We start from the raw sequence: 25,016 nt of genomic DNA on the forward strand, positions 1-25,016 counted from the left end.
CTTAACAATTCTGTGCGGTAGCAAATACTATTATTTGTATTTTGCTTCAGGAAACCAGGGTACAAAGAGGTTAAGGAACTTGCTCGAACAGTCTCTAGAGCTGGAACTCTTAAGCTCTATATCATATTATTTCCCATTAGTATAGAATAATGTAAAATAAAAATTTGACAGTCTATGCAAATGGTACGATTATATGATACACCCCTGCCTCCATTAGCCTTGGTTCGGTTATCTTTCCAGAACTTTATCTACTTATTTGCATGTTCATTCACATGCATAAGTACCAGGTATGAGTCTCATTCCATGAAGTATACACAATTATTTTTCTATAACTGAATTTAATTGGTCTTAATTTTTATGATGGTAGAAGCATTCTTTTCTAATTCCACGTCTCCTTGACACCATTTCTTGGGTTGTATCTGTGTTCCACGGAGGATCCCAGGTTCTATATCATGGGGATCCATAAGGACCTCCATCCTAAGATATCAATGACTCCATCTGATCCTTATTTATAAAGATTACCGTTACTGACTGCTAGGCTCCTCCACATCTAGGTCTCTCTTAGCTATTCCTGTGTCCCTCAAAAGCAGATTTAAAGTCATTTCACTGTTCCTGAACATCCCTTGGGCTAAGTAGGAACCCAGGTAGGCCTACTTAAAACCCTTCACCACCCAAATACCTTCTTGAAGCAGGGGGAGCTCAGTGGCCTTGTCTCAGGAACTACTTGGGAAAGTCTGTAGAGAACAGACCGAGGCCTTTCTGCCCTTGGATCGATTCTTCAGTGGTTCTGTCTCAATGGAAACATAATCTGTTTACCTCCTTTCTTTAATACTTTGATTCTCCCATTTCTGGGGAAGAATTGCTCTAACTAATTGTATGCTCCCAAATCTTCTGAACTCAAAAGCCAAGACTTCACTCTATTAGCTTGTTCCCTGTCACATCATTCCTCCCTTGTGGCAGGAAAGATGAGATGCCCTGACAGCCTACACAAGGAGAAGGTCCACGGGGTACAGAAACAATGGGGAAAATACTTCACTATCTCAAAATAGCATCCTACTGTTCCAGTGCATATTCAAATATGCATTTTATAGCAGCCATATATTATTGGTGGGGTTGATGCTACAGAAAACCCTTAGAGTGAGTTTTAATTTGGCTTAGGCTATCAGGATCCTCCATTCTGTATGCTGAGTGATTGCCAGTGATAGGCCTAGATCGCCTAAGGTGGTCCAAGTAGAGGAAGATCAAGAATTGTATTGCATGTTGAGTGGAGAAACAATTTCTCTCTCTCCCTGGTATAAATGAAGAAGCTGGTTATCTCAGTTTCTGCTTGCAGCCATTTTGTGAACAGTAGGGATGCTAGACCAAACAGAAAGCTGATGCTTGGAGGTGGGTAAAACTCAGTGTACTGAGGGAGACAATATTAGTCTTGACTGAAACTGCCTGAAGCCTGAACTAGCTGTGGACTTTTCCTTGATTATGCCAGTAAGTTATTTTTATTATCTAATTCAATTTAAGTAGGTTTTCTAGTAATTGAATTTGAAAATATCTTAATAGACACAGATGTCTAGAAATGGAATTGCTGGGTATGGGGCATGTTTTAAAATTTTGGAAGATGGTGTCAAACTACCCTCAGAAACACTTTGCCAATGTACATTACTTCCAACTGAGTATTTTAGATTACCTGTTTCTTTGCACATTCGCCGACAATAAAATGGTATCAATTTGTTGATCTTTGCCAGTCTGCTGGGTAAAATATAATAATGCAATTTCTCTTTATACTCCTTTATTTTCTATAACGTATTTTATGTTCTTTAGGAGAAACCTAACTTTAAACTTGCAAATTAATGTTATAGCAATATCTTTTGGTTTAAGACAATCTATTTCAGGTACTAGATATCTGGGAAATTCAAATTTTATCTCTTTGTCTGGGTTATTTTTCCTTTTCCCCCCTTCTCTGACACAAGGTAGTGTCTGATAAATAAAAGCTACAGAGACAGGATTACCTGACCTCACAGGAGTGGAGAGAAAGATCTTGGAATATTTGCATTATCTTCTAAATTCTAATTGGTCTCTGCTTAGGACTGAACGCTCTGACTAGGACTGAGGATGAAATTGGCAACCCGTGAAGGCATAGAATCTGTTTTCGTCATTTTTGTCATGGCTTGTACTTCTGCCCAGATGATTCAGCTCCACCTCGCCTCTGTCTGGAACTTGTCCATATTCCCAAGGTCTTCTGACATCCCCAAGAGATCCTAACTCTGGGTTGTTGCCCTGCAACCCAGAACTGTGGTGATATTCCCTTCTGACCACAGCTCCAAGCCATACCATCAAGACCCCTAACCTCAGGGGCACCTCGGTGGCTCAGTTAAGTGTCTACCTTGGGCTCAGGTCATGATCCCAGAGTCCGGGGATGGAGCCCTGCATCGGGATCCCTGCTCAGCAGGGAGTCGCCTTCTCCCTCTGACCTTCACCCTGTTTATGCTTGCTCTCTCTCTTACTCTCTCTCTCTCAAATAAATAAATAGATAAAGCTTTTTTAAAATAAAAGAACCCCATGCTGCCTCATCAACAACCTTTCACAACTATGTCAGCAAATCCATAAGGCTTCCTTATCTCATGGGATCAGAGGGTAATTCAGTGTTATAACTCTGGTGCTCTCTCTCTCTCTCTCTGTCTCTCTTTCTCTTTCTGTAACTATTTGAACTCTGATGTAACCAAGCAATATTGCCATGGCATTACCTTGTAAGAAAATATTCTCATTACACTTGACCTACCCTTATCACCACCATACATAGACTGGAAAATTAAGCCTGGAGCACAAAAGCTCTTCTGCTTTTGTTTTACTTTTCAGCTAAGCTAACATTATAACTTCTGGAATTTGAGTAGGTTAAGGAGACCATAACATACTTCTCTGGGATGCCTCCTCCTCTCTGATCTACTCCTTCCTTACCACATGGGAATGGCAAAAATGGGCATTCCACTCCATTTCTCTTCTAATCTATTTTCTTTACATGGTAATTCACGTCCTTTTTACATTGACATTTGCCTGCCCACTTCTCTTCCAGGGATCATGAGGAGCCAGGAGAGAAATCAAGAGATACAAAAATGTTATTTCTCTTATAGTGAGACAAAATTTTTCATGGGTTTATTGGTTGACATCCTTCTAGGAATTAGTTCTTTCCTATGCTTGTGGGGTTATTTTTTCTTCTTAATTGTAATTGTTTTACATAGGTTTATTTTCACTTTACAAACACTTTTTGGGCCCATTATTTCACAGATATGTGCTTGGTTAGAAAAACAGTTCATGTTCTCATGGAACTTTTATTCTCCTGGGAGGAGAAATTAACTGAAAAAACAATGGACTAATCATACTAATTAATGTATTATTCCAAAATAAGTTACATGTTCTGAATAATGAGAATAATAATTAAGAAGGAGTAATGAAGAAATGTAATGAAGACAGGGATATAAAGGGTGGCTTCTTGGAGGAAATTATATTTCAACTAAATTGTTGCAAATACTTTTCTCAGTCTCTTTCTTGTCAAATTTGTAAGGTATTCCATCTCAAAATTACATATAGTCAGATAACTTCCCTATATTCACACTAGCAAATCCAAAGAAAATATATAGTCATGTCAATAGATGCTAAAAAACCATTTGATAAAATCAACTCCTATTCATGTAAGACTTGCACGTTTCTCATTTGGTTTATTTTAAGTATTTTCAGTTTGTTCTTTTTTTTTTTTTTTTTTGCTTTTTGTGTATTTTTAGTGTTTTCCTGTACATATGGGATTTTTTTTTTCTATTACCTTTTCTAATTGTATAAGAAACTTATTGATTTACGTTTATCTTATATTTGCCACTGCTTCATAACTATTTTATAAACTCTGATTTTTTTTGTTAGTTCTTTGGATTTTTTTTTTGGCAAATAACCAATCTGTTATATCTTTATCTTGTCTTATTGCATTGCCTCAGGCTTCAAGTACATTGGTGAATTAATAGTGATAGTGGTAGAAATACTAGCCTTATCACTGCATGTATTTGGGAAGAACTATAATGTTTCACCATTATATATGACAATTGTGGTAGGATTCTTATATATAATCTTTATCAAGCTATGGAAGAATTCTCTTTATACCTATTAAGGCTTCTATTATTATTGAGAATGGGAGTTGAATTTGATCAAGTGCTTTTTAAGCAGCTGTTGAGATAACCATTTATTTTTCCTTTTGTATCTGCTAAAGTAGTGAATCACATTATTAAATAAGTATGTGTTTAAACTGCATTTCTGAGAGAAGTTCTCCTTTGTCATAAAATGTGAGCCTTTTGATATACTGCCGGCTTATTGAAAGTCATTGAGAAACCAATGATTGAGTTTGAGCTTTTTATAGGTATCTGACTCGGATCAAGTCACTTACTTTTCATTAACTTTAATTCCCTCAAGTGCAATATGAGTATATTCTACTGTATTCACAAAGTAGCTATAAGGATTAGATGAAATTATAAAATCCTTATATAAAAAATATAAAACATTTAGGGCGCCTGGGTGGCTCAGTGGGTTAAGCCTCTGCCTTCGTCTCAGGTCATGATCTCAGGGTCCTGGGATCGAGTCCCGCGTCGGGCTCTCTGCTCAGCAGGGAGCCTGCTTCCCTCTCTCTCTCTCTCTCTCTGCCTGCCTCTCTACCAACTTGTGATCTCTCTCTGCCAAATAAATAAATAAAATCTTTAAAAAAATAAAACATTTAATTTTAATTAATTTATATAAATAATTATATAAAATTAAATAAAAATATATACATATATATGTATAATTTATTACTCATGGTACTCAAGACCACTGAGAGATCATTCTTATATCTTCCAGATGGAAAGCATGAGCTACCTAGGATACCATTACTGAGGATGAACTGAGTGCATTGAATTACCAATCTGGCTCCTCTTCTTTTTCCGGGTGGAATTGGCTCCAGCCATTGAACAGGTAAGAAGCCTGAGGCACATAAAGTGGTAAGTTAATTTTCCCTAAGACTTCTCCAGTGTTGGAAATGTTATCATGGCTCTCTCTGAGGATTCAGCGATACTAACTGATAGTTATTAGCTAGTAGCTGGGACCACTTCTTCAAGAATCAAGATTGTATTTTGAAGGATAGAAAGAAAATGGCCCATGGGACGATATTTTGAAGATTGTCCACTAGATGGCATTATGAGCCTATCATAATTGTTTTAAATGGGCATTTATTCACCAGTTAAATACTAATTAGTTAAAGATACTAGAAAATGGAAGTCAGTGATAGTAGCCCTATCTTTGAGAAAGCTATTTGTTCCTTTTGTTTGGATATAAATTAAAGGTAGTAGCAACATAAAGCTGTCTAGGGACAATGTTTAGCTCTCACTTGAAAGCCATCATCTGGGGGTAAGGAAAATAACTAAGCTATAGCAAATGGATAGTATACACTATCAGAACAATAAAAGAATCAGTGAGAAATTTTATCCAAAAAAACAAAAAAACAAAACCAACAACCTAACCTTTTTGTTCTCAATTGAATTGCCTGAACTCTTAGTGAGATAAGTGGATTCCAAAAGAGCTTAGATAAGTATATCAATGACAGGATTAAACACAGCTTTGAAAGGAGGCTGGGTAGTTTGGCAATGCCCGAATAATTTCAGGTTTAACTTCGAGAAGGATACTTACTCTGTCATTAATTTGGGCTTGCTTTTGGCAACAGAACACTTAGATGGATAGAATTTAGAGCTCAATAATAACAAATATTATGATTTTTGATTCTTATGTTCATTCTTACTAATTCTTGTGACGGAAAATAACTGAACACAAAGCTAGGACTCTTAGCCTGGACCTCTGAGAGCAGCATTTACCTCATCGAAACCAAGGCTGGCTGTTCTGTTTTATTCTCCTGTTTTCTCTATACTTTCATTTATCCTCTTCACGCATCCCCACCTCCCCCGGGGATAACTTTATTCACTCTTTAGTGTATTAAAGGACAAAACAGGATTATCTCTCTACGCTCTTGAGAAAGGAAGAACATTCCCAAGTTCCCAAGCTCCCACTGTTCAGAGCAGAAGAGAGTGGTGTGTGGGAGCCATTTGGAATGGTGGGTGGGGATACTGTCTCCAGTAGACACACCTATACCACCTGCTGGAAGCGCAGCTGTGAATCTTGTCTTCAGTCATACTTTAACTCTTCCGATTATCACATGCTTGAGACCATTGCCTAATACGTATGAAAAGGATTGCTTTACAACTATGAAACAGCGGACCTTTCATCGGCAGTTATGTAATGAGTTTTATGTAGGGACATGCCTGATAAGGAAGGAACCAATTTCCAATGGCCAAGAAATTGGCCTCCTTCCTCCCAAGGAGTCTTGGGAAAGAAGAAATTCCTCAAAGACCTAATATATAGTAATCCCATTATCTAGAGACAGGATCTAATGGAACAGTTCATCAGTGTCAGGGATCCTATGAGAATAAAGTTCCTTATTCAGTTTTCCTGTTTCAAGATTTTAGCTTCAGACTTTATCTCTTTTATTTGGGGGAATTCTGTCCTCTCAGTTAATCAGTAAGTGGTCAACATTTTAAGACATGCCATCCTTCTGAAATCAAAGTTCAAGTAGAACATTTTCAGGTTGCCCAGTTTTCAAGTGCTGAATCACGCTAACTAAGGGGCTGGGTGCAGGGACATAGCAGAGAAGGATTCAGCCCTCACCCAGGTCATGTGGGTAACAATAGCTCCATTTTTGGATGGTGGAGCTCTCTAGGTCCCTGTGTCAGAATTCCTAGCCAATGGGAGAGAGAGAAATGTGAGCTGCCCCTTTTAATTTAGTGGGAGAAAAATGTTTGGAATGTCATTTGCGTAAGTATGACCTCAACTTAGTACAACATGCCCAGGCAGGTGAGACAGGATCCACCATCGTGTGTGTAGAAGAATCAAGGGTGTATTTTGCCCATTTCAGTTACAGAAATTCTCATCATGGGATAATAGTCTCATCTGCACAAGGTGAGACTCTTAAGGTAATGTGATTCATAAATAAAAATGACAAAATATATGCAATTACATGCATGTTGAGTCTTCTTAGAAGTGACAAATCTTGTCTTTTGAGAATGGATTTGAATTTTGGAAATAGCCAAAATGTAGGTAGCTTGGAGGTGGTGCAGAGGAGAATCACTTAAAAAAAGCTGAATTATGGGCACCTGGGTGGCTCGGTGGGTTAAAGCTTCTGTCTTTGGCTCAGGTCATGGTCTCAGGGTCCTGAGATTGAGCGCCACATTGGGCTCTCTGCTCAGCAGGGAGCCTGCTTCCTCCTTCTCTCTCTGCCTGTCTCTCTGCCTACTTGTGATCTCTGTCTGTCAAAAAAAAAAGAAAAATCTTTTTTAAAAAAGCTGAATTATTGGAAAGGTTGAAGTAGCAGTGCTCAATCTTTTTTAAATATTTATTTATTTCAAATAGGAGCTTTCAGTTTTCACAGACTCTCTGGCTGTGGTAAGAGTAGCCTGAAATTGAAAGTTGATATTTGTAATAATGTGTGCTTCTCTCCTATTTGGACATTCCATGAAAACAAATGCAGCCACTTGTATAGTTAACTCGATAGACTTTGAAGACTCAGTATCTCCTAAGTGGAGGTAGTGATTGAGGATGCCTTGACCTAAAGAACTGAGATTTTGAGTTGCATTCCCTTATCAGGAATTCCAAAGATCATCTGAACTTATCCTAATTATTCTGAAATTTCATGCCTTTAAAAAAAAAAATAAAGTCTAACACTATAGGAATGTGTTTGGGGATTATTTTTTATTAAAGTGAATTTTGCCTTACTATTTGCATTTAGGATAATTGGATTTGACTTATAGGAAACATGAGAGAAGAAGATTGTTAAGCAATGTATGCTAGATTAAGATCTTCCAGAAAGAATTGACTTAATTCAGTCTCTATCTTCTCTAGTGATGAAATCACATGATTTGGACTAAAAGTGAAAAATGAAAGAATTGGATTAGCTAAAAGGAAAAATGTTTCTAGACAAAACCCTGAGCCTTCTGTTCTGGTGATCTAGGAATTGGAAATGTGATATATATAGCAATTTATCCAAAGAGCTCTAAATTCTGTGCCACCCGTTTTCAGAAGGAGTGATGACTTTTCCACTGGCAAGTCACCATAATCATCTTTAAATAAATTTCAAGCAAAGCTCATTGTTTACAGGTGCAGGGACGTAGCAGTGTTGATAAAATATTAGCAAAGGATATCGACAGAAAAATAAAGGGAAGATGTCCTCACCACAAAATACAGCAAGTCATGGTGTAGCTTTGAGCTCTATACCACCTATATGAGCCTCTATGCAATACGCTGTATATATATATATCTGACATATATGTGTGACATGTGTGTACATATGCACACATGTATATCACCTATATGAAAGAGTATCTGGAAATTTTTCTTTTTAAGAAAGTGTTTCTATGGATTTGAACAAGATTTGCTTTCTCACAATTCTCTGTCTTCCTTTTTTTTTTTTTTAAAGATTTTATTTATTTATTTAACAGAGAGAGCAAGAGAGCACAAGCAGAGGGAGCAGTAGAGGCAGAGGAGAAGTAGGCACCCCAAGTGGAGCTTGATCGCAGGACCCTGGGATCATGACCTGAGCTGAAGGCAGAGGCTTAGCTAGTTGAGCCACCCAGGTGCCCCACTTCTTTGCCTTCTTATTCAAAATACACATGTGTGTAAGAAAGTGACTAAAATGTGATTGTCTTCCTCATCAAAGAAAATTAGACCTTTTATATTATGAGCTTCCCTCCCTCTACCAAGTCAAACAGTGTTATTTCCCCATTTCATCCTAAAACAGAGACTTCAGGAGCAGAAGTGAAAGGGCAACTGGAAAAGGCATACTAGAAAAAAGTCCTGAAATGTGGGTTCTAGATCTACTTTTGACTGTGGGCAACTTTGTGCCTTTAGGAAAATCCCAAGACCTCTCCAGGCTTTGGTTTCTTGGTGTGTAGAATGTGGACGTGAACCAGAGAGTTTCTAAGGCATTAGGTTTCTACCCAGATGACACACATTAGAATCGCCTAAAGGCCCTGAAGGAGATGAGTTTTATCCCCAGATCCTGCCACAGGACATAGTACGTGTTGCCAGATTTAGCAAATGAAAACACAGGACATTCAATTAAAATTGGATGCCAGCTAAATGGTGAATAAATTTTTAGTATTTCTATTTATCTGTTAACCCTACACATAAGAAGAAGTTAAAGTTGTATTTTCATTTATTTATTTATTTATTTTATTTTTTTATGGAATGAATGTACACCATCAAGGCTTTATTACTGGGAATTTTGGATAAAGAATGTAAAATGATAGGGTTATGTGCTTCAATAGTTTTTCAGTCATACCACATACAGAATCTCTACTCTTTCTTTATTTTTATTTTTTTAAAATTTTAAACAATTTATTATTTATTTTTTAAAGTTTTATTAACCTTGATTGGAATACTTTTTCATCCTCTGGCAAAAACTATTATATCAATTAAAATAGTACAAATGATAAAGAAATTTATGGATTTACTGAACAAGAGGTCCAGAACTAAAATGAAGTCATCAAGGATCCAGTGTTCTCATCATCCTTCTGCTGGGACATCAGCCTGGGTGTGTTGGCCTTTCCTTTCAGGTTTGTTTCTCTGATTATAAAATGGCTGGTGCATCTCCATATATCATGTCTTCACACAGTTACCTTCAGAGGAAAAAAAAAAAGTAGTTTTGTGTTGTACATGTCATTTTAACTGGAGGAAAAATCTTTTGTAGGGATTTCTACCCCCAGAACACTTCTTCAAAATCACTGGCCGGAATTGGGTCACGTGCCAGTGCACTAGCCCAAAGGGAGAATGGAAGGCAAATTTCAGGTCTTTTCACTCTTCCTGGTGGGAGGCAGTCTTGCAAGGAATGAAGGAATGGTTGGAAATAAATGTAGAGACAACCAAGTGTCATCCCTAGCGTCATCACATCTAGGCTATTCTTTTCCTTTGAATGTCATCAGCATATGGTTGGATTCTTGGATGGTGGGCTAGTGTGGAAGAATGGAGAATACTTCACAATATTGGGAACCAGATTTTTTAAATGCCCTTATACATTCAGGCCTGACCCAAAACAGAGACATCTATGTTGGTCCCACCATAACCCTTTAAACATGTTATCATTTAGCCAGAATGATTAGAACTTTAAAAATACACAATTACATCCCTTTCTGCCTAGAAAGAAAGAAAGGAAAGAAAGAAAAAGTCTGAAGAATTCTTTTTCCTTTTTTCACTATACACCTCAGTTTTTCATGTTGAGTACACGGCACAAAATTCCAATGAGTATATACACAAAAATCTGTGGAGAATTGGCAGAATACTAATTTCATAGGGTTTCCCTCTATGTTGGAATTCATCCAAATGTACTTTCATTTTTAAGTACACTATTACAAGGAGGGTAATATAGATAATAATTTTCTTTTGATGCCCATGACTGCTCAAGATCCTTAAAGTGCTTTCTGCACTGGTTTTAACCCCCGATCGCTGATCACTTGGAGGAGAGCAGTGTATTTCAGTGTAGAGAATACTTAACTAGCCTCAAGACCTACAAAAGAGTATTGGCCCTGGTTTTCACACAATGTGATATGCTTTTGTTCACCCTGTAAATGGGGTGTGTAACTGGGGTAAATTCTTTCCAAGTGCTCCTAAAGCACACATATTAAAGTGTATTTTCTTCCCAAAGCTTATATAGAATTCCAAGTGATGTACAAAATATGTTTAAAATGCTGCATATGGATGGGGAGCCTGGGTGGCTCAGTGGGTTAAGGCCTCTGCCTTCGGCTCAGGTCATGATCCTAGGCTCCTGGGATAGAGCCCCGTATCGGGCTCTGCTCAGCAGAGAGCTCTCTTCCTCCTCTCTCTCTGCCTGCCTCTCTGCCTACTTGTGATCTCTGTCTGTCAAATAAATAAAAAAAGAAAAAAAAGTTTATTTTAAAAAATTCTGCATATGGAGTAGAGAGAAAAGAAAGAAAATTATCAATTAAGGAATAGCTTTTCTATTCCAGACAGAATGCTAAATGTCTGACATCTTTGAATTGATTTAACCCTGAAAACAACTTTTTGAGTTATCTTACAGGCTATTGATTCATCCAAGGTCATTTAATCTAATGAACATCAGAGACAGAATGAGAATTATTGCCAAAGACGACTCCTGCAAAGGAAGATACGTGGAGTTTTGATGAACACACACTTGATAAGATAGTATTTTCTTAGTCTGTATCTTTGTACATTAAAATAGAATTTCTACTTACGGTTGGATTTCAGAGCAGGCTTTAAACCCAAAAGAGCCCACGTGATCATTAGCAGGATATCCAATCAGACATATTTTCTTGAGAAAGATCTGCACATTTTCTCCTGCCCACTACCAAGGATAGGCACATTCTCTGGAATTCACACCATTACACATTCCAAACATAGCAAATAAATCATTAATTATTCACAGGAAGAATGTTCCAAGTTCTCTTCCTTCTTTGGGTGATATGACAGAACAGTGAAAAACAAAAAAAATCCTGGGTACTTAGTAGTTGAGCAGTACCTGATCTGATATCCGATATCGCCCTCATCACGGACGATCTAACCATATTGCTTTATCATTTCCTGAGAGAAAAGATTGGGGGGGGGGGGACTATGGAGTTTTTTGTTTGTTTGTTTGTTTTTCTTTAACTGAGGGAACAAGTAAGTAGCTCTTTAACTTTCCTGCACTAACCAAATAAATTTGAATTATAATTAAGTAAAATTGAATAGCAACTTTAAGTAAAACTGAGTAAGCAAAACTGAACAGTCTTCCAATCTTGAAGTGTGGCTTGTTCCTTAAAAAGGTTCTGATGTATGCATAGGAGATCGTAGTGACAATTTGAAAAAAGGGTTGGACTTTGGAGAAATCCTGCTTGAGAATATTTGAATGAAAAGTAAGCAATCAAGTCTAGTTATTGCTGGAAAAAAGAAGAAAGAAAGAATTTAAAGGTGAAAAATTGGTCCAGTGGAAAAAAACACCACCCAAAGATTCTCCTACTAGGTGTGGGCTTTCATCTTTCTATTTTGCAGTAACTTGGACATAGAAAATATTTAATTTGTTTTATGGCCAAATTCATTTATTCAACAACCATTTGTTCAATAATTTATTCAATAGTCCTTTCCTGAGTATCATTTTTGTGTTAGACAGTGACATAGGGACAGAAATGGAGCTATAGGGGTGCGTGGGTGGCTCAGTGGGTTAAAGCCTCTGCCTTCAGCTCAGGTCATGATCCCAGGGTTCTGGGATGGAGCCCCACATTGGGCTCTCTGCTCAGCAGGGAGCCTGCTTCTCCCTCTCTCTCTGCCTGCCTCTCTGCCTACTTGTGATCTCTATCAAATAAATAAAATCTTTAAAAAGAAAAAAAAAAGAAATGGAGCTATAAATTGGGATGTAAGATTGAAAGTGTCACTGCAAAAAAGAGCCAGATACTAAAATTCGAGAAAAAAAGGTGGGAACAAACTCAAAGACATTTTCTTTAGAGTGGCCCGTGAATGCCCGGCCATCCTTATACTGTCCCACCCACTTATTATATAAACTGAAGTGAGGCCCAAGACCCTTGAAAATCTCCTCACTTATGAAAAATGTGTCTACATTTTTTGCATTTTTAACAGTGTGCCAAGAACCTGTAAGAAATGTGTTTTTGAGTGGAACTAATGATAACAGGGAGTATTAAAAAGTGTGATGTTGGTCCTTTAAAATGGTTTAAGTCAAAGATCTTAGGCTAGGGTATGGATTTCAGCTTTGCTTCTCTAGAGAGATGGCTTCAGATTACAGTGTTTGAAAGTTTTAGTTCACTCTCAGAACTCTAATTTAATGCTAATTTTCGCTTAGAGAAATGTCTTTTGGAATCAAACCTGAATCATAAGAAAACTTCCACTGACAATTCCCTAGCTAGGGAAACCATTCTTTGCCACTCCCAGTGTTCCTGTCTTGACCCATCTCACGTCTCTTGCTGATTTGTTTCTGAAGTTAGAGGAGGTCAGAGCATGACCAACTAGTACTCTGAAACCCTAGCATCACCTGGGATGCCAAGGGTTGACTTCGCTATACTTGATGTCAGTGTTAGGCTATCTTGAACAAGAGAAGTCCTTCTCTGATCCTAGGGCAGAGACCATTGAAATTGTGTAAAAACCAGGCTCATATGAACCCTGGCGCATTAATGGGTTACACTGGCTTATGCAACTAAAAGGAGAGGTCCCCTAATGGCTCGTGAAACCAGGAAGAAGGCTGACTCTAAAAATACTAACCATGTGCATTCAAACTGAACACTACATTGCTCCAGTATTCAGAAAACTGATGAGAAGATCTTCAGTTTTAATCTCTGTGCTGCTAAAGACACACAGAATCTTCAATTGTACCAGACATATCTCTGAATTTTTTATAAATGAATTTTAGCCAAACAGCTGGTGAACAGGTTTCCTTGACATCCTTTACAGAATCCCTGAAGTCTGTTCAACAAAACATACTTAGGGACCTTTTGTGAAGGGAGGTTAAAGGTAACTTACCCCAATGCATGTCAACTGTTAAGTCACAGCCCATGAATACATTCAAATATCTCACTGTCTTTCCAAAGATTGCCTTTAATCCTTCATTTCTACTCTGGTCCAACTTCTTATCGCTAATTTCTTCAGTGGGTCTAAGGATCATTCTCCTTGCTCCTACTCTAACATGAAAGCCTATACAACTCATAAAATGAAAACAATAATGCTAGACTTGCCATTATAATAAAGGCTTTTGACCATCATAGAGGGACTAATTTGATCTCTATCTAATTTAAAAGAAGACACCTCATATGTTTTAGGGATCCTAGAAAAGAGGCATCATTGCCATTTTCACTCATTCTCCCTGAACAGTCCTCTTTGAGTTTTAAATCTTGCAGCTGTTTTTGTTTTGCTTTGTTTTGTTTTCATCCAAGGTATATCCTATTAAGTCTGAGAACTAACTACCCTTAGATTAAGATTTTGATTTGTGTTTCTACCTTTTCCCTTCTAATGTATTTCCTTAATTGTCCACTATTCATTTCCCAGAGCATCTAATACCCATACACACAGAGAGCTCACCATGTTCCCTAAGAGATTCATATGTGTGCATGTGGTACATATCTTGAAAACAGTTTTTAGTTTCATATAGCTGTGTAGTCGGCGGCTGGTTTCTACTGCTTCTGGAAGCCTTGCCAGACCGTCTGCAGACCCTTTAATTATATTTTCTGACCAGAGGGCAACTGGTAGGAATTACATATGTTATGACCGTATTCAACAAAATTTCAGGATTCCACTGCACTAGCTCAGAAGCAATACCAGCTGGTTGGTCTTCAGTGGGAGACAGGGGTTAACAAGGCCCCCACTTCAACTGCAGTGATGCTTCTCTGAGTCAGCAAATACTGTTGACATTAAGAGTAGCATAACTCAGAGCCCATGTAAATATCAGTCATCAGCTGGTCAGTATAATAGGACTGGCTATGTGAACAATAACAGGAAGCTTTTCTAGATACTAGACATACCTTCTTGGGATCAGGAGGAATTATCGGGACTGACTTTGGCATCACAACAAACTATGGGATCAGAGTAACTAATTTCAATTTTGAGGATCCCCCACCAGAAGAAAATACTCACTAGACTAAAGGAAACAACCCAATTTAGCTGACTCTCCCTGTAGCGGGTGATCTGGATGTGAGGGTGTACAGGACACGTGAAAAGCTATGTAGACCGGTGTTGATTCAGCTGATCTGAAAATGGTCATCTCCTTCCTCCTCAGTTGTCCACCCCAAAGTGACATAAGTTACATATGACCACAGATTAACAATTATACTCCTACAATTCTTTATTCCTGCCTTTCCAAGCATTAGTTATCACCTATAACAACATCACTCTCCTCCCTATGTAGCCCCCCATATAAAGGGCTGTTTGGGGAAAAGGTTGCACATACCCTACACACATGTTATCACTGTTTTTGTTCTTGCAGAAGAGCCCAAAGATTTTGCATTTGTTGAAAGGAAACTTCATGCCTTTATTTTGTGAGTAGAGTAGCAGATGGAGTGGAATGTGGGCCTATGCAGGAAGGAAAGGGAAATTGACATGGAATGGGTCCCTCATTATATGAGACTGGTGAGGGAAATGATGTTATTTTGACAATTTGAGTTCAAATTCCACAGATCAGTGGTTACATGAGGAGTTGTATTTATATGAGGACACACAGTATTGAGCCAGCCTTCCTTTGTTTGTTTTAAAATCAACTTTACCGAGACATCATTTAGTACAATATTGTATTCATTTAAAGTGCACAACCCAGTGTATACACCTGTGAAACCACTGCCCGGGCAAGATAGAGGATATTGCTATCACCGTCCAAAATTCCTTCTTCTCCCTATTCTGTCCATCCTTCTCTCTCCACCCTTGGACCCATTCAACACTGAGCTGCCTTTTTGTCACAGGTTTTTGGTTTTGTTTTGTTTTGCATTTTCTAGACTTTTATATAAATAGAACTCTTGTTTGGTGTCTTACACTCAACATAATGATTTTGACATTCATTCATTTTGCTATGCATGTTAGTAGTTTCTTTCCTTTTACTTTTGACTAATATCCCATTGTATAAATGCATCACTTTTTGTTTATCAATCACCTGTTGGTGAACATCTGGATTGTTTCAATTCTTGGTTATTGTGCATAAAACTGCTATAAATATTTGCATACAAGTCTTTGTGTGGACATATGTTTTCACTTTTTTTGTGTAAATACTTGGGAGTGGAATGTCTGGGTCATATATTTAACTTTTTAAGAAATTGCCAAACAGTTTTTTCAAAGTTATTGAATCATATTACATTCCCGCCAGGGATGTATGAGAGTTCTAGTTGCTCAACATCCTCACCAACATTTGGTATTGTCAATCTTTTTAATAATGATAGTCGTTCTAATGGATGTATGGTAGAATCTCACTTTAGTTTTAATTTCCACTTCCCTGATGCCAGTGTGGTTTAAATCTTTTTGTGCCATTTGTATACTGTCATTAGTGAAGTGTCTATTCAAATCTTTTGCCCATTTTTTATTGGGTTTTTCTTCTTTTATTTTCTTTTATTTCTTTTATTGGGAGTTGTAAGGGTTCTTTACATAGTCTGAATACAGGTTCTTCATTGAATATCTGCCTTGTGAACACTTTCCCCATTCTTTTGGTTGTTTTTTCATTTTCCTAACAATCTCTTTCAGAGAGCAAAAATTTTCATTTTGATCTATCAAGTTCCATCTTCTTCTTCAAAATTGTTTTGTCTATTCTAGAGCCATCAAATTTCCAAAAAAAAGTGGAACCAGCCTGTCATTTTCAGTGAAAATACCTGATGGAATTTAGACTGAGATTGTTTTGAATCTATAAGTCAATTTGGGTAGAATTGATATTGTAATAATGGAATCTTAAAACAAACCTATGAATTCCAATGAACTATGAATCGGAATCTTCCAATTCATATTCAACTTATGAACATGGTTTATTTCTTCATTTATGTTTTTCTTCCTTAATTTCTTCCAGTAACATTTAGGAACATTTATCTCTTTTGTTAAATATATTTTTAAGTATTTTTGTTGTTGTTGTTTTTAGATACTCTTAAAGGAGAGTTGGTTTTTTTTTTAAGATTTTATTTATTTATTTATTTGACAGAGAGAGAGAGAGAGAGAGACCACAAGTAGGCAGAGAGGCAGGCAGAGACGGGGAAGCCGACTCTCCGCTGAGCAGAGGCCCAATGCGGGGCTTGATCCAGGACCCTCAGATCATGACCTGAGCCGAAGGCAGAGGCTCAACCCACTGAGCCACCCAGGCACCCTCCAAGTAGAGTTTTTAAAATTTAATTTCCAATTGTTTACTGCTAGCATATAAAATCCAATTAAGTTTTAGGTATTAATTTTGTCTACTTCAGCCTTGCTAAATATACATATTAACTCTAATTGTTGTGTAGATTCTTTGGGATTTTCATGCCATCTGCAAACGCAGTCCAGTGTTCTTCCTTTCTGCCTTCATTTGTGTTTGCTCTAATCTTGGTTTCATCTGTTTTTTCCCCCTTATTATCATTTTATTGTTTTGTAGTCAATTTTTGCTAGTGTTGCTTGTAAGATACAATCCAACAGTACATTAAAAACCTGCCCCTGTGCAATTTAGCAGAGATCTCAAATTGCTGCTGGTGGAAGGGAAGGACAATAGCTGATGGAATAGAAAAAAGAAACAAAAAGATACTGTGCGTGCATACAGTTGGCTAGAGGCAAGGCTGCAATTTTAGCCCTTGTTCTGCTGTTGCTGTGACTGATGGAGTCAGTCACACTGGGGTCCTTTTGAGCTGGTTGGAAGGCGGGAGAAAATGTGTTAGAAATGTGAATGGAACAGTATTAGCTGGAAAACACTGTCGACTTTTGAACACTGGTGAGTTTCAAGTGAGTAGGCCAATGTCAGCCATAGGCAAACATGCCAATCAAATCCCAGTTCTCCTTCCTCTGCATGTCCATTGCAAACTGAGAAACAGTCTCAGTATCCACGTCTCCATTTCTGGACTCTTCTTTCTTCTCTAACAGTGTTACCCTCCCTTTCCAGAGATCCTTTCCTACTTTCCCTAACAAAAGCTCTCGGGAAAGATCTGAAACCCTTTCAGTGATTAAATTCTGCCCTCTATCCCCACACCTTGCTCACTACTATATTTTAACAAGATATGTCTGAAGATGCCTTAAGTTCTAAATAAATCAAAGTACAAGTACAACAGCAATACACAGAAATGGCAGGAGACAGCATTTATTGAACATCTACTATACGATGCTCAGGAGTTGTTGTTTAATCATAATAAGATCTAAAACAGGATACATAGCCTCCTTTTAGATAAAAGGACCAGAATTTAAAAGGTTAAACATTTTGTTCAGGGCCATATAAAAATTGGAGAACAAATGTGAACTTCAGTCTGAATTTAAAGTATGGGCTTTTCCACTGCAGCTTTTGACTTCAATATTACTAAACACTTTCATTGTGTAATATATTTGTTAATTGATCAATGGCTCTAAAAATAGTAGATTGTGTGTTTCTTATTTGCAGAAGTACATTCTCCATTATATTCCCAGCCTCCAGGATAGCACATGGCAAATAATATGTAGTCCATGCTGGCTTGTTGAATTGATCTGAAGACCAACAGAGCCATGTTTCTAGTTTACTTCTTTAATCATTCATTAAACAAATACTTTTTTGTAGTTAGGCACACAGATCTAGAGTGGGAGTCAGATGAATAAACAAACAATTAACTCTACACAGCAATAATACGTGATGATGGATGGGTGAATAAATTATTGAGAGAAAAAAAAGGCTACCTAGATTGGCCTTAGGATGTCAGCAAAGGCTACCTGAAGCAGGGATATTTTGACCTGTAATGTCAAGAATGATGCATTGTGAAAGAAGGAAGATATTCTAAACAGAGGGAGCAGTCATGTGCAAGCTTGGAAGTGAGAGAGAGCATGACACATTCAAGAAAATATAAGTAGCTCAATATGTTGGGACATAGAACGTGAGACATGGGATGATGAGAGATGAGGACAGGAAATGAAATAGGTGCCAAATACAAGATTATTGTTTTTTGAAGGCTCTATCCCAAGGGAGCCACCAGAGGTATGTCATCAGGAGGCAGCGGAAGCAGATTTTTTATTTAGAAAGTACATCCTGGCTTCCATGGAAAGCGATTGAAGGGGGTTAGGGTACAGTTTGGGAAGTAATCGTCAAATTCTAGGTGAAAGATCATTGTCGTCTAAACTAAGGTAAAGAGTGTGGATTAAGGAAAGTGGGCAGGTTTGAGAGATAATAAAAGTAAAATTAATAGAATTTGGAACCTGATTAATTTTGGGAGTAATGGAGAAAGAATTGATGAAGATGATTCTTGGGTTTGGGGCTTGGGGAAATGCTGGACAGTAGTGCCATTTAATAAGCTTTTGAGCCTAGGTGAAGTGTTTTCTGCAGAGGAATATCTCCAATGAATATCATTCTGAACAATGTACTAAAATCTTAAATTCATCATGGTTATTGAATTATTAGCCCCTATACCTCCCCGGCTAATTTGCCATATCTCTTTATAACGCCATCCCCTTCTGAGTCACTACGGCTGCAAACCTCATGTTCATGGTTGGTTCCTCCTCTCTTCAGCCCTCCCTCCTCTTCCAGTTAGTCACTAAGGCCTGTTAATCATCCCTGACTAACGCCTCTTGAGTCTGCCCTGTCCTGCCATTCTCACTGTCATAACTCTAGCCTGAGCCCCTATCACTTCATGCCTGAACTATTTCCTAACTAGAATCGTTTCCTAACTCGTCTCCATCCCTCCAGTTGCTCCCCAGTACAGTCCATCTGGCACCCCACAGCCAGAATGATTTTCTTTAAATACTGCTTTCATCACCTCCCCCAGCTCGAGCATGCTCAGCACACTCTTCTCCAGACAGATGAGTTACTCACCATCTTCCCAGCATGACTTATGCATTCCCACCTAGGGAACCTCTGCTTGGAATGTGACTTTCTCCTCTATTTTCCTCTGCCTCCCTAAATAGTCTTCATCCTGTTGGGCTCAGCTCCAGTCCCAGCCTCCAGGAGTTTTCCTGTCCATGCTCAGCACCGTCCCATCCCCAAATCCTCTGGCACCCAATATCCATTTTGTTGACTTTCTTACGCTCTTCTCTGTGTAAGTCTTGTAGGCTTCTTAGAGCCTAGATGATGGGCCTCTTGTGCAGCCTTGTGCACATGCAGTGGAGAGAGAACCGGATTCTGGTCAGCTCACAGTTGCTGTTATTTCTTGCTGCCACTTGTGCTTGCAGCTGGAGACAGGTTATGCCCATTTGGTAAGTGTTTGTCCACTGTCTCTGGGATAGCCTTGTTGGTCCAGGTCCCAGCAGGGACTTGTGTTAGGTACCAAGAGCACAACTCTTTCTGATTCGCCTTTTCACGCCCCACCATCATTCCTCAAATATGGCTCTGATCAGCTGGATCTGGAAAGTCTTCTGTATTAGCTACTCATGGTACAGATAGCTCTCCTAGAAGAAACTCCAGGAAGCCCTGTTTTCAACCGTTGTTACCAGCCCAGTTACCTCCTGTCTTCTTGGTGAGCACCCCTTTGGGAGGCAACCAGTCCTTTTGTAAATTAGGCCAGGTCCTCTCCAGAAACCAACGTTCTCATACCAAGTTTACTTTATATCCAAGATATTTCTGGCAACAGTAAGTTTCCTTATTATTCTCCCCTCTCCCCAGAGAGGAATTCCTATTTATATTAATGCAGCTAATAGAGTGAGCCTATGTGATGGAGGAGGGGGGAGTGAGGGGAGGGAATCACATAAGTGACCCTTATACAGAACAAAAGTGATTCACCCCAACATAAACTTTGGTTCCAACCTTATACAAACGAGAGGCCTCCTTCATTTTTAGGTGCCTGTGCCCAAAATTAGTTTTTGTTTGCCTTCTCCTCATGCCCAGATCTATTCTTACTCCTCTGTGTCCTGCTCTGTGCCTCAGGAGCCTGTATGCTATAGATGGCATCTCCGGGGTACCCTGACCCAGTGCACCCCTGAGTTTGGGCGAACGCATGACACCTGCAGAAGACTTCCTCCCAGTCTACAGCAATCTGACGGTGGCTCCGCTGTCTCTGGCAAAAGGACTTGTGCCCTCTCCCATTGCTTTACTGTCCAGGCTCCAGCAATGGCACTCCTTCCCTGTGGGGACAGGTTGGTGGTGTTGCTCTCCCTTGGTGCTTAAACATCCCTTGATGGCTCCCTTAGCCCTGTTTCTTCATTAAACCCTCTTTGCTCCAACTCTTTTCAGTTCATCATCTGTCTGCTTCACGGACCCTAATTGACACAGTGCCCTCTCGAAGAATACCCAAATTAATCTTTGCCTTTATTAGGGTAAATCTGGGTACAATTTGTTTCTCTCATGGCACTGAGCATGGTGATTGACAACTACAAAATCATTTGTAAACCCTAATTAAGGTAGATATTAATGAGCCAGACTCATTCTTCTGTGTGAATCCAGGCTTCCTGTTAACAAACCAGACTGCTGAATGTGACCCCTGTAAGCATCAGTCTTCTGATTATTGCACGGTGGGCTTGCCCCTTCACCCTGCCTCGTTCCCAACTTACAACGAGAGATTGAGACTACATTATCTTATTCACTGATAGGGGCGGTACACTAAATAGCCTGTTTAAAATCCAGCAAATTATCCCCTCCATCTTTCCGAGTCAGTTCTAGGACACGTGACTGATGCTGTTCTTTAGGAATCTAGCTAGTTTCCCACTCTCCCAGAGGATGGCCTGACATGAGTTATTTCAAGAGGGCTGAGGCTTCAACACAGCTACCTTCAGGGTAATTGAGATGACTTGTTTGCCATACCTGTTCTGTTTAACGAGGGCGACGCTCATTCCCACAAGTGGAAGGGCCACTGGTGAGCTACCATCATCGAAGAGAAACTCTAACCAGATGCCTTCGCAGAGCTTGCTGCTTGGCGGCTTCCTGCCTCAGACACTCTTGTTTTAATTATTGTACCTCTATACATCATGTTCCTGAAAGAAATTCCAACATGTTTCCAAGTTATTTTAGCTGGGTATTTTCCCTGCCAGTCTTAAAATCAGGGTTTCTACTCTTTGCTTCCTAATGATTCTTCCCAATGAGAAGAGGAGAGAAAAGATCTCAGGATATTTTCCCTAAGGATGCAGTGTAAGTGTCACCTGGGGAAGGATTTCTTCCTTTCCATGTAAAACTGCAGGGCCCAGAAGGGCTGCCACATGCAGATTTGAAACAAGCATTTCCAAAGCAGAAGTCCAGCACCAGCCCTGTCACACATGCGTAAAACAAATTGTCCAATGGGAGCAGTGCATAAATCACTCAAGAGAGAGTGCCAAAAATTCCATAGCATTCCTTCCAAAAACTAAAACCCAAACATGTTAGAGCTCCAAGCTCTTACCAAAAAATTCTGAAGGGAAAATGAACTGTGAATAGCTATGAAGAAAGTGTAAGCAATTCATCCACCTGATGGGACCACCTGCTAATCAACATTCACACAGTATTTTGTATCCAGCTATGAATCAAAATTCTTGAGCTAAGTTTATAGCTTAAAAAGCCAAAAAGTCCTGTCATCATCAGCGCTGCTATTTACCAGCGACTGAGACAGAACCTGCATGAATGGCTACGCTTCGTGAAGGATGTTGATCTACGTGAGTTGTGTCTGATTCAGGGGAGGAGCACTTGGGTTGGTTTCAGACACTAAGATTAATGGGTAGTGCAGTAAATCACAGTCACAGAAAAGAAGAACCTTGGTGGGGAGGGCAAGTGTTTTAGTTTCTCAACCTACTGCACGCCCATGGAAGAGAGAACTCTGTTAGAGTTAGAAGTGTTGGAGAAAAGGTACTTCCACTCATCTTTTTAGTAAATGTGCTCTTGTAAAAGGCACAGTGTTTGTGTAAAATTTTTCTAAAAAGTATTTATTGAGGTAGACAGGAAAAAATGATTCTCAATTAGCAATAATTGCGCCTCGGATAAACCTCATTGGCTACGATACTGCCACTGTGCAAAGCTTGAAAAAACGATTCTCATAACAAAATATCTGCCCTCCCATGTGTAGAGAGTAAGTGGGGCCAAACCCAAAGAGCTCTACACAACCAGAAAAAGAGAAGTGGGTTCAGCTATAAAGCCAATTTATTAGAGGTGCACAAATTCTTGTATCGAACTACAAGACTTGATTCAATATAGCTATGTATTAGTTTGCTGGGGCTGCTGTAACAAAATACCACAAACCAGATGGCTGCAAACAATGGGAATCTGTTCTCTCAGTCTTGGATGTCAGAAGTATGAAGTCAAGATTTCAGTAGAGCCACGTTGGCTCTGAAACCTGTAGAGCAGTCCGTCCTCGGCTCTCCTGAGCTTCTGGTGTTTGCCAGCAAACTTTGGCATTGGTTGGGTTGCAGCTGCAGCTCCCCAGTCTCGGCCTGTGTTGTCACATGACACTCAGTCTATGTGTGTGTCCCTCATCTTATAAGGACATGGGTCATATTGGATTGGGGCCCACCCAACTCCAGCATGACCACATCTTAACTAATTATGTCAGTGTCTCAACTAATTATATCAACTCTATTTTTTTTTTTTAAAGATTTTATTTATTTATTTGACAGAGAGAGAGATCACAAGTAGGCAGAGAGGCAGGCAGAGAGAGAGGAGGAAGCAGTCTCCCTGCAGAGCAGAGAGCCCGATGCGGGGCTCGATCCCAGGACCCTGAGATCATGACCTGAGCTGAAGGCAGCGGCTTAATCCACTGAGCCACCCAGGCGCCCCTATCAACTCTATTTTGAAATAAGATAACATTCTTAAGTACGATTGTATTGGTTGTATTGACAAAAATATTTGCATCCAGGGTTTGGTAAACTTTTTGTATAAAGGGCAAGATTTCAGATATTTGGGGCTTTGTAGGCTGTAGCATCTCTGTCGTGATGCCCCAGCTCTGCTGTTGCGGCGCACAAGCAGCCCTAGACAGCATGAAATCCAGTGGCCATGGCTGCTCCAAAACCACTTCATTTCCAGAACCAGGTGTCAGCTGGCCCACAAGCCAGCAAGACTGAGGATCAGATCTTCATGCACGGCCCAGCACAAGCACGTTGTTACCTCCTAAAGCATCGTGGCAACAACGTGCTGGTTTCTCCCTAGAGAAGGATAGGATCTCATGACAGAGTCTCACATTGGGATTTTTTTTTAACTTTTGTTTTTCCTACACTGAGTAGGGCTTCAAAGTTCATTGAGACTAAACAGTTTTGCAAAGGAGCCCATGAGCCTTAGAAACATGAACTGACTTGTTCACACTGGAAGCTAGGATGAGCATCCAGGTCCCCTGGCCCCAGGCTCCCGGCTGGTCTACGGCTTCATAGTTTACGCTCTGTATCTCTGGTCTGCTGATTTGGACTTTGCTGCTAAAAGTTTCATAAAAGCTTGAAGCCTGGGACTTAAGTCACAAGGCAGCGGTAACCTAGTGCCGGTGACGGCGATGAGTAAGCACATGGCTCAGTACAGAGCCCAGAGCACCCACAGGCTCTTAGGATTCTTTAGTTCAGTGTCCCTCGGAAAACACTGAATGCCATTGAGCATTTATTGTCTAGGTATTTATCTAAACCTGTCTTGAACCTGTCTATGTTTTGCTTTACAACTAGTTCAGATAACAAATTCTGTGTGTTTACTTCTCTTCTAGACAAGAAGACCTTCCCATTACTTTAGAGCCTGTTTTTATCAAAACTGATGGTGATGTAACTGAGAGATTCCCCCGGTTGATTATCCCAGAAAGCTCTCAGGAGAGAGCTATGCCGAGGGTATCGTTCACACAAAGGGTCTTTTGGGGCCTTACATAGCACATGAATTCTAAATAACACCACTGCACAGAGATTTTCCAGCATTTTAAGCCAATAAACCTTGCTAAGAAAACTTGCATGGGGTCTTAGATAATGTTGGTAATGGATGCACTGGCCTACTAGTTGACTATTTCGTTTTTCCCCCAGAGAATTTAACATCATATCTCACACTATTTTTTTTATTTTTTTAATTTGGCTCCCCCACAACTGGAACACAAACTCCATGAAGGCAAAGACTTGGTCAGTTTATCGCCAGACACTAAAATAGTTCCCGATGCAAAATAGTACATTGCAGGCATCCAGTAAATACTGTGGAACAAAGGAAGCAATGAGTGAGGCACTGAGCCAAGCCCAAGCCCCAGGCTCCCATCCAGGACTGAACCTGAGGATCTTTTGTGGAGCCCCCTCTAGTCTGTGGGCGCGTGGTGACTGGCACAGAGCTTTGGTATAAAGCTGACACACTTTTTATCGGATGAGGGTCTCTCAACCACCCTGGGAGGTCAGTAGGGCGCATATCTGTTCCCAATTTGAAGATGAGGAAAGAGACTCAGAGACGATAACAGGCTGCCTCACGG

General features: G+C 39.5%; 1 long non-coding RNA gene and 1 pseudogene across 1 annotated transcript in view; one reads left to right on the forward strand and one right to left on the reverse strand.

Moving 5' to 3' along the window:
• The window catches only part of LOC123937233, a 75,266-nt gene that overhangs the window by 21,086 nt on the left and 29,164 nt on the right, over positions 1–25,016 (forward strand). The window contains exon 2 of the long non-coding RNA XR_006817442.1: positions 4,864–4,977. This is a non-coding gene — a long non-coding RNA (uncharacterized LOC123937233). The remainder of the gene's footprint in view (positions 1–4,863; positions 4,978–25,016) is intronic.
• On the reverse strand, positions 22,500–22,627 carry LOC123937708 (annotated as a pseudogene).

This window comes from Meles meles, chromosome 2, assembly GCF_922984935.1.
Source record: "Meles meles chromosome 2, mMelMel3.1 paternal haplotype, whole genome shotgun sequence".
In the NCBI taxonomy this organism is placed as follows: domain Eukaryota; kingdom Metazoa; phylum Chordata; class Mammalia; order Carnivora; family Mustelidae; genus Meles; species Meles meles.